This window comes from Macrotis lagotis, chromosome 1 (genome assembly GCF_037893015.1).
Source record: "Macrotis lagotis isolate mMagLag1 chromosome 1, bilby.v1.9.chrom.fasta, whole genome shotgun sequence".
NCBI classification, from domain to species: Eukaryota; Metazoa; Chordata; class Mammalia; order Peramelemorphia; family Peramelidae; genus Macrotis; species Macrotis lagotis.
In genome coordinates, this window is record NC_133658.1 from 322,107,925 (window position 1) to 322,117,242 (window position 9,318).

Consider the following 9,318-nt stretch of genomic DNA (forward strand, 5'->3'; position numbering starts at 1 on the left):
GGAATACATAGATGACTCCACTGTCTTTGTGAAGAATATGAAGAAAAATTGATGAAAGTGTTACCTGTTCATCAGCTCAGCATCACTGCTGGTGATGCCCATTAACAATACACACACAGGGGGCAGCCAGGTGGTGCAGTGGATAGAGCACCGGCCCTGGAGTCAGGAGTACCTGAGTTCAAATCCAGCCTCAGACACTTAATAATTACCTATATCTGTGTGGCCTTGGGCAAGCCACTTAACCCCATTGCCTTGCCAAAAAAATATATATACACAGAGGCATATATAGTTGTACATAGCCTCTGATTTCATTACAGGAAGGGATTTCCTCAGCCAGAGGAAGTCAGCAACTCTTCTGTAACTTAAAGTCTTAAAAGGTTGCTTGGAATACTGATTGATTAACTAACTTGTCCATGAAACCATGATCACAAATCTAAAATATGTCAGATATGACATGAACTCATTTCTTCTTATAAAGCATTTTACAAACCTTAAAGAATTTATATATATGAGAGCTAAAACTAGTCTTGTTTATTGGCAAAATAACATAGCTATTGGCAAACTAACCTTACAGAAAGGAAAAACCAAGTTCAAGTCTTGATTGACTGGCCATGCAACTCTGGGAAAGTGACAACATCCTGCTAATTTTCATTAGTATATGGTTCACTACATGGCTTCTTTGTCTTCAACTAGTAGTGAAAAAAAGAAAAGAGAATCTCTTCTTAAATATAGATATCTTTTTGTTTGTATTCAACGGTGGATGGAGACAAGCAATCAATAAACCCCTTCCAAACTTATCATCTTCATTAAAATATACTCTATTTCTTTTCTTCCATGATGAATGATTTAAAGATAGTTTAGAATTTCTCTACATCTTGTTTTCCAACCCTTGGATTCTGTTTATTTTTTACCTTAAAATTATTTTAATTGAACCATCCATCTAATCAGAAATCTATATTGAATGGACATTCTTATTAATCAACTGATAAACATTTAATAGACATTTATTATGTATCACAGACTCTTCAAAGAGCTGAGGGTACAAAGACAAAAAATTAAATAAAGGCTACTCTCAAGGAACTTTGATTCTTTTGCAAAAGGCATGTACCTAGAGAAATGGAATGGAAAAGGTGAAAGGTGGCAGCACAAAAAAAAGGTTCATTCCTTAGAGCAGTTGCATGGAAGATGGATGGGAGTGAAGAGAAAATTAAAGTTGGAAAATTAAGAGACCATTGCAATAGTTTAGTGATAGTGGCTTGAAGTAAGATAGTGGCTGAGCAAGAAGAGGAAAAAACTATAAATGTGAGAACTGCTGTGGAGAGATAAAAATGGCTAGGAAAAAAAATGGTGAGAAGAAAAGAGAAGAAAAACTAAGAAGGATTATAATGTTGCAAACCTGGGCTGCAGATTAGAAATTCAGAGTTTCCTACAATGTTGTGTGGCAGACTGGCTTCTACCTTTGTATCTCAGTCATTTATTTTTTGAGAAACACATGTGGAAAATGTATTTCCAGATTATTAAAGGGTCAATATTGTATTATTATTATTATGTCATAAAAATTATAATGAATATAAAATTGTGAAAATATTTACATGAACTAATACAAGTGATCAGAGTCAAGTAAACAATATACATAACTATTGTAATTTAAATGTGAAGAACAACTACAAAATAATTGAGAATTATTGCCATAAAATTATATAGAGATCTTGATCTCAAAGAAGGGATATAATAAGACATTTCCCTTAACTCCTTTGCAGAGGCAAGGGATGTGTACACAGTTGTGTAACACAGCATATGTTGTCAATTTTTTTCAACATATTGATCAATTTTGTTGATTTTTCCAGGGTAGAGGGGAGTGGCAGTGGTCTTCCACAGACCAGAGCACAAGGAGAGGAGTCAGAGTGTCTCATAAGACATTAGGGGAATTAAGGTCCCTGGGGGGGGGGGGGGTCTGAAAAACCTCCAAAAGCTTTGAAAAAAATCAGATCATAGGGTGGAGAAATGAGCAAAAGACAGGAAAAAAAAGAATATGACCATAGAAAATTACTTTGGGCCCATGGAGGACCAAAATATACATTCAAAAGATGATAAAGTCTAAACTTCTATATCCAAAGTGTCTAAGAAAAATAAGAATTGCTCTCAGGCAATAGAAGAGCTCAAAAAAACTTTGAAAAGCAAGCAAGGGAAGTAGAAAAAATTGGGAGAAGAAATGAGAGCAATGCAGGCAAATCATGAAACCAAGACAGAAGCTTGGTGAAGGAGATAGAAAAAATACCAAAGAAAATAACATGTTAAAAACCAGTTCAGGTCAAATGGAAAAAGCAGTCCAAAAAGTTAATGAGAAGAATGTGTTAAAAAGCACAATTGGACAGATGGAAGAGGAGCTAAGAAAGTTCTCTGAAGAAAATAACTCCTTCAAATGTGGAATAGAGTTTGTGGAGCTGATGACTGTGAGAAATCAAGAAACAATGAACCAAAACCAAAAGAATAAAAAAATTAAAAGAAATTGTGAAATATCTCCTTGGAAAAATAACTGACCTGGAAAACAGATCCAGAAGAGATACTTAAAAATTACTGAGCTACCTGAAAGTCATGATCAGGAAAAGAGCCTAGACTTCATTTTTCGAGCAAAATTGCCCTGATAGCCTAGATATCCTAAAACCAGAGGGTAAATTAGAAATTGAGGGAATACACATATCACCTCTTAAAAGAGATTCCATAATAAAAACTCCCAGAAATTTTATAGCCAAATTCCAGAACTCCCAAGTCAAAGAGAAAATACTACAAGCAGACAGAAACCAACAATGCTTCAGGATTTTGCATCATCTACATTAAGGGTTCATAGGGCTTGGAATATGATATACTGGAAGGCAAAAGAGTTTTGACTACAATTGAGAATCAATTACCCAGCAAAACTGAACATTCTCTTTCAAGGGAAAATATGGATATTCAATGAAATAGAGGACTTTCAAACTTTCCTGATGAAATGACCAGAGTTGAACAGAAAGTTTGATCTTTAAGTATAGGACTCGGGTAAAAACAGAGAGGGTAGATGGGAAGGGCAAATCATGAGGAGCATAATGATGTTGAACTTCATGTATTCCTGCATGGGAAGAAGATACTGATAACTCAGATGAACCTTCTCATTTATAAGAGCAGTTAGAAGGAGCATATGTAGACAAGGCACAGGAGGGAGATGAAAATAATGATATAATATATTATAAAGATGGAGTCAATGGCTGAAAAAGGAATGTACTGGAAGAAAAGAAAAGGAGAGATAGAATAAGCTAAGATATTTCACAAGAAAGAGTCAAGAAAATCTTTTGCAATGGAGTAGAAGGGAGAAGATGAGGGAGAGTGAGTGAGCCTTCATTCTCATCAGAAATGGCTCAAAGGGGAAATAACATTCAATAAGGTATAGAAGTATATCTTACCCTAGAGAAAAAAGGAGAGGAAAGGAATGGGAGAAAGGGAATGGGGTGGGGGAGTAGGTGATAGAAAAGAGGGAAGATTAGGGGAGAGAGTAGGAACCTACAACACACTTCTAAGGAGGGATAGGGTAATCAGAGAGAGAGAGTATGGGAGTGGGGAGGAATAGAATGGAGGGAAATACAGTTAACAATAGCAACTGTGAGAAAAAATATTGAAGCATCTTCTCTGATGAACTTATGATAAAGAATGCAACCCATTCCAGAGACAGAACAGATGATATCTGAACACAAACTGAAGTACACTCTTTTTTCTCTCACTTTATTTTTCTTGAGGTTTCTCTATTTTGGGAGGAGAAGGGGGGAAATTCTTACTTTCATAATAAAATTATAGTAATGTGAAAATTAAAGGATTTTTTTCAAAAAGCAAATGGGGGCAGAGCCAAGATGGCAGCATGAAGGCAGCATTTCCTAGGAACTCCTTCCCTCCCAAATTCAAAAAAAACAAACAAATGACAACTCTAAACAAAATTTAGAGGGGCAGAGCCCACAGAAAGACTGAGTGATAAATTTTCCCAGTCCAAGATAACTTAGAAGTTCTGTGGGAAAGGTGTGTTTCACCAGGACCAGGGGTTAGGAAAAAAGCTGCAGTCGCAGAGCACCACAGTCCAGCATAGCACAGCCCATAGATCATTGGCAACAGCTTGAAGGGGCGGTAAAAGAACTCTGCTATACCAGAATGAGTGTGAAGTGAGGAGCACTGGCCCCAGAATCTGCAGCGAGAATCTGGAGAAAGCAGCCTACACCCCCAGAGACAGTAAGGGAAGTCTGCAGAGACTTCTCTGCTCTCCCTAGGGTAGGAATCTGCCATTTGCCTACACTCAGATATTGCAGCTTGGGCTTCCATACTAAGATAGCAGGATCCCTCCTTATAGCCCCAGGGCAGAGGGAAGTGTGTGGGGGGGGATCTACATATCAAAGCACAGGCAAAAAAAATGAAATTTAAAAAAAACCTAAAAAAAAGCGCAGGCAAGAAAGCATAAGACCTTGGAGGACTAAAGGTCCCAGTGGGGTGCCCCCCCCAAAAAATAAACCCATAGCCTTGGAAGTGCTGTCTTGGGCTGAGGAAATGAGTAAACAACAGAAAAAGAAGAATCTGACCATAGAGAATTACTTTAGTCCCATGGAAGATCAAAACATATACTCAGATGACTACAAAATTGAAGCTTCCATATCCAAAACTTCCAAGAGAAATAGAAAATGGGGTCAGACTATGGATGAGCTCCAAAAAAGACTCTGAAAAGCAATTAAGGGAGATGGAGGAAAAATTGGGAGGAGAAATGAGAGTGATGTAGAAAAATCATGAAATCAAAATCAAAAGCTTGGTGAAAGATATACAAAAAAATACTGAAGAAAATATGTTAAAAATCAGTTTAGGCCTAAAGGAAAAAGCAAAACAAAAGGCAAATGAGGAGAAGAATGCCTTAAAAAGCAGAACTGGCCAGCTGGGAAAGGAGGTAAGAAAGCTCTCTGAAAAAAAATAACTCCCTCAAATGCAGAATGGAACTAAAGGAAGCTAATGACTTTGAAAAAAACAGGAGGAAGTAAACCTCTTCCAAAAAAAGCCAAAAATTAGAACAAAATGTGAAATATCTCATTGGAAAAACAACTGACCTCAAAAACAGATCCAGAAGAGATAATTTTAAAATTATTGAGCTATCTGAAAGCCATGATCAGGAGAAGAGCCTAGACTTCATTTTTCAAGAAATAATACAGCAAAATTGCCTCTAGATCCTAAAAGCAGAGGGTAAAATAGAAATCAAGAGAATTCACCAGTCACCTCCTGGAAGAGAACTCAAAAGAAAAACTTCCAGGAATATTATAGCCAAATTCCGAAACTCCCAAATCAAAGAGAAAATTCTAAAAGCTGCCAAAACAAACAATTCAACTACTGAGGCTCCATAATCAAGATTACACAGGATTTGGCAGCATCTATATTAAGGGCTCGTAGGGATTGGAATATGATATTCTGGAAGGCGAAAGATCTTGGTTTACAACCAAGAATCAACTACCCAGCAAAGCTGAACATCCTCTTTCAGGATAAAAGATGGACTTTCAGTGAAACAGGGGACTTTCAAACTTTCCTATTTAAACAACCAGAGCTGAACAGAAAGTTTGATCTCCAAGTACAGGACTCTGGTGAACCATAGAGGAGGTGGATGAGAAGGACTAACTATGAGGAATTTAATGATATTGAACTGTTTATATTCCTGCATGGGAAGAAGATATTGTTAACTCATATGAACTTTCTCATTTACAAGAGCTGTTAGAAGGAGCATACATAGAGAGGACATAGGAAGGAGTGGAATATAATGGTATAATATAGTAAAAAGATGGAGTCAATGGGTGATAAAAGAAAGTATTGGGAGGAAGGAAAAGGAGATGAAGAAGAAGCTAAGAAATTTCTCATAAGAGTCAAGAGAAAGCTTTTTTTCAATGTAGTGGAAAGGGGGAAGGCAAGGGGGAATAAGTGAGCTTTCATTCTCATCAGAAATGACTCAGAGAGGAAATAACATACACACTTAATAGGGTGAGGAAATCTATCTTACTCTAGAGAAAAATAAGAAGAAGGGGACAGGATAAGGAAAGGGGGAGGGAGGAGGGGGAATAGATGATAGAAGAGAGGGAAGATTGAGGGAGAGGGTACTCAGATTCAACACACTTTTGGACAGGGCCAGGATGAAAGGAGAAAGAGAGAGAACAGAATAAAAGAGAGTGGGGAGGAATAGATGGAGGTACAGCTAGTAATAGCAATTGTGGGGAAAATATTGAAGCAACTTTGCTGGTGGACTTATGATAAAGAAAACAACTCACCCCAGAGCTCTCTCTCTCTTCTTGAGGTTTCTCATGGGGGGGAGTGTTTATGTTTACTCTTATAACACATTCAATTTACATCAATGTATGGCATGGAAACAATGTAGAGATTATCAGACAGCCTTCTGTTGGGGGGGGGAAGGGAAGGGGGGGAAATTGTAGAATTCAGAGACTTGCAAAAAATGATGGGTACATATTACTGTTTTATATAATTGGAAAAACAAAGAAAATGTTAAAACATATATATATATATATATATATATATAGAGAGAGAGAGAGAGAGAGAGAGAGAGAGAGAGAGAGAACCAAGTTAGATTTATAAGAATACAAGTCATTCACCAATTGATAAATAGTCAAAGAATATGAAGAGGAAGTTTCAGAAGAAGAAATCAAACTTATCTAATATCATATGAAAAAGTTCTCTAGGGCGGCTAGGTGGCGTAGTGGATAAAGCACCAGCCCTGGAGTCAGTAGTCCCTGCGTTCAAATCCAGTCTCAGACACTTAATAATTACCTAGCTGTGTGGCCTTGGGCAAGCCACTTAACCCCATTTGCCTTGCAAAAACCTAAAAAAAACAAGTGCTCTAAATCAATATTAATTTGATAAATACAATTTAAAAGCAATTCTGAGGTATCACCTCAGACCTATCAAAAAAAAATAATAAATGGAAAGGGGAAGCTCTGGTCAGAGCAGCAGCAGAGAGAAATGGGGAGAGCTGCTGAGCACACGTGTCTGTGGACAGAGCCGAATTCAAAATGGGAATCATGGAGAAGGACAAGAAGATACTTGTTCATAAGAGTGTCCTATGCCACACCGTTGAAAAGGGGGGCAAGCACAAGACTCGACCTGATCTGAATGAACTCTTTGGCTTTAAGACTGGTCATAAGGGGGCCACTAAGTGGCGCAGGATAGAGCACCGGCCTTGGAGTCAGGAGTACCTGGCTTCAAATCCGACCTCAGACACTTAATAATTACCTAGTCCTGTGGCCTTGGGCAAGCCACTTAACCCCTTTGCCTTGAAAAATATAAAAAACAAAAACAAACAAAGACTGGTCATACTCTGAGTTTCTCTTACACAGATGTCTACAAAAAACAAAGGTATCACCTGAAGAGAGGATACCTTGATGGGAATACTTGGAAAACCCAAAGAAGTACATCCCTGGGACAAAGATGATCTTTGCAGGCTTCAAGAAGAGGGAGAGTCCTGATTTGTTAGCATAACTTTAAAAGGCCACCAATAGTTGTCTGCTGCCTTATTTGTTTTAAAAAAGAGATGTCTCTCATGATGAGATTTCTTTTCTTTTTTTTAACATGTACCATTACAACCCTAATTAAATTGGTTTCAGCAAACTGATCATGAATGCTGTTTAAAAATTTTGTTCAAACGTAGAAGCAAAGTAAAGACTGACAGATTATTTTCTGTGGGGGGGAAGATTGGGGAAAAATTGTAAAACTCAAAATCTTTAATTAAAAAAAATTGTTCAGCAGTTCTAATTGAGAATTATGTAGATTTGATAGGTTTGTGTTTAAATAAGAGTGATTCTATTTTCTCTGCTTTGGTCATAATTCCAGTTACAATCAAACTATCACACTTTTCTGTTTATTTTAAAAGATTTAGGCACCTTCTTTTTAATCAAGGGCTATGTGCCCCAGCTCTATCTTAGAAAGTTTTTAATTAAATATGACTTTTTTTACTAAGCAATGTGAAAAATCTACTTAATAATTTCATATAACTTTTATATGTAATATGAATTTGGGGGGAGTGGGGGAAATGTTCTTGGGGGAAAGTTGTGCCCCAGCCCATCCGAAGGTCAGTTCTATTGAATCAAAATCAAGCCTAAGCATTTCCAACTTAAATTCCCTAACTTTCCACACAATAAATAGTTTAATTACAATTTTGATTAAATGCTCTTTAAATTGTTGAAAGGTGTTTCAGTGTATTTTATTGTCTAAGAATTCTGAGTTAAGAATATCCCATCATTATGGGAATGAAGAAGCCCAGATGAGCTCAGCTTGAGATAGGATCTTCTGAGTTAAGTACCTGTCTTAAGCTCAGTTGTACCTTAGGATCCACACTGAAGACCTATTAAATTTAAAGATTTGTAGACATGTTCTATAGTATGTGAATAGCATACTCACTTGGAAAGTTCAACTGTATGGAGATGTACCATTAGTATATCTAACTATGTTTAAAACTTGATGCACTTGGAGAATTCAGTTGGATGAAGATGTGCCATTAGTACATTGTGGTCACACTTGATTCAACAATTAAACACTTGTGAATATACTTTTCCTGTGGGGGGGCAGGAGGGACATAAATGGAAGGTAATCTTAGAGGGAGACATTAGTAAATGGGGTAAAGTATATAGGAAGAGACTCCTGAGATGGTAAAGTTTGAGGAGTTGAAGGAGCCAGGAAAAGCAGGAAATGGAGAGGTTGAGGTAAAATATTCTGAGCATGAGGAAGAGCTGGTGAAAAGTCAGAGTCAAAAGACTGAAGGTCATTTGTGAGGAACAAGAAGGCCAGTGTCACTGTATCATAGAGCATATGGTAGACTATGAAGTATAAGAGTATTAGAAATGTAGGAAGAGGACAAGTTCTCGAGGAATTTAGATGCCAAACAAGGAATTTTATATTAGAGACAATAAGAAGCCACTGAAATTTATGGAGTGGGGGGTTGGGGACATTTTTCATGGTCAAACCTGTACTTTAGGAAAATTACTTTGGCAGCTGAGAGGAGGATGGAATGTAGTGGGAAAAACTTCAAACAAGGGAAACAACCAACAGGCTACTGCAGCAGTCCAGGAATGAAGTGATGAGAACCTTCACCAGTATGGCAAGTGAGTAGAGAGAAAAAGTGACATATATATATAGACTTAAGAAGAATTGGAATTATGAGGTAAATATTAGGGAGGAGTTCAATACAATGCTAAGTTTGCAAGTCTCAGTGACTGGAAGGATGTTTGTACTCTCAGTAGTAATAGGGAAATTTAGAAGAAGAGAAGATTTTGA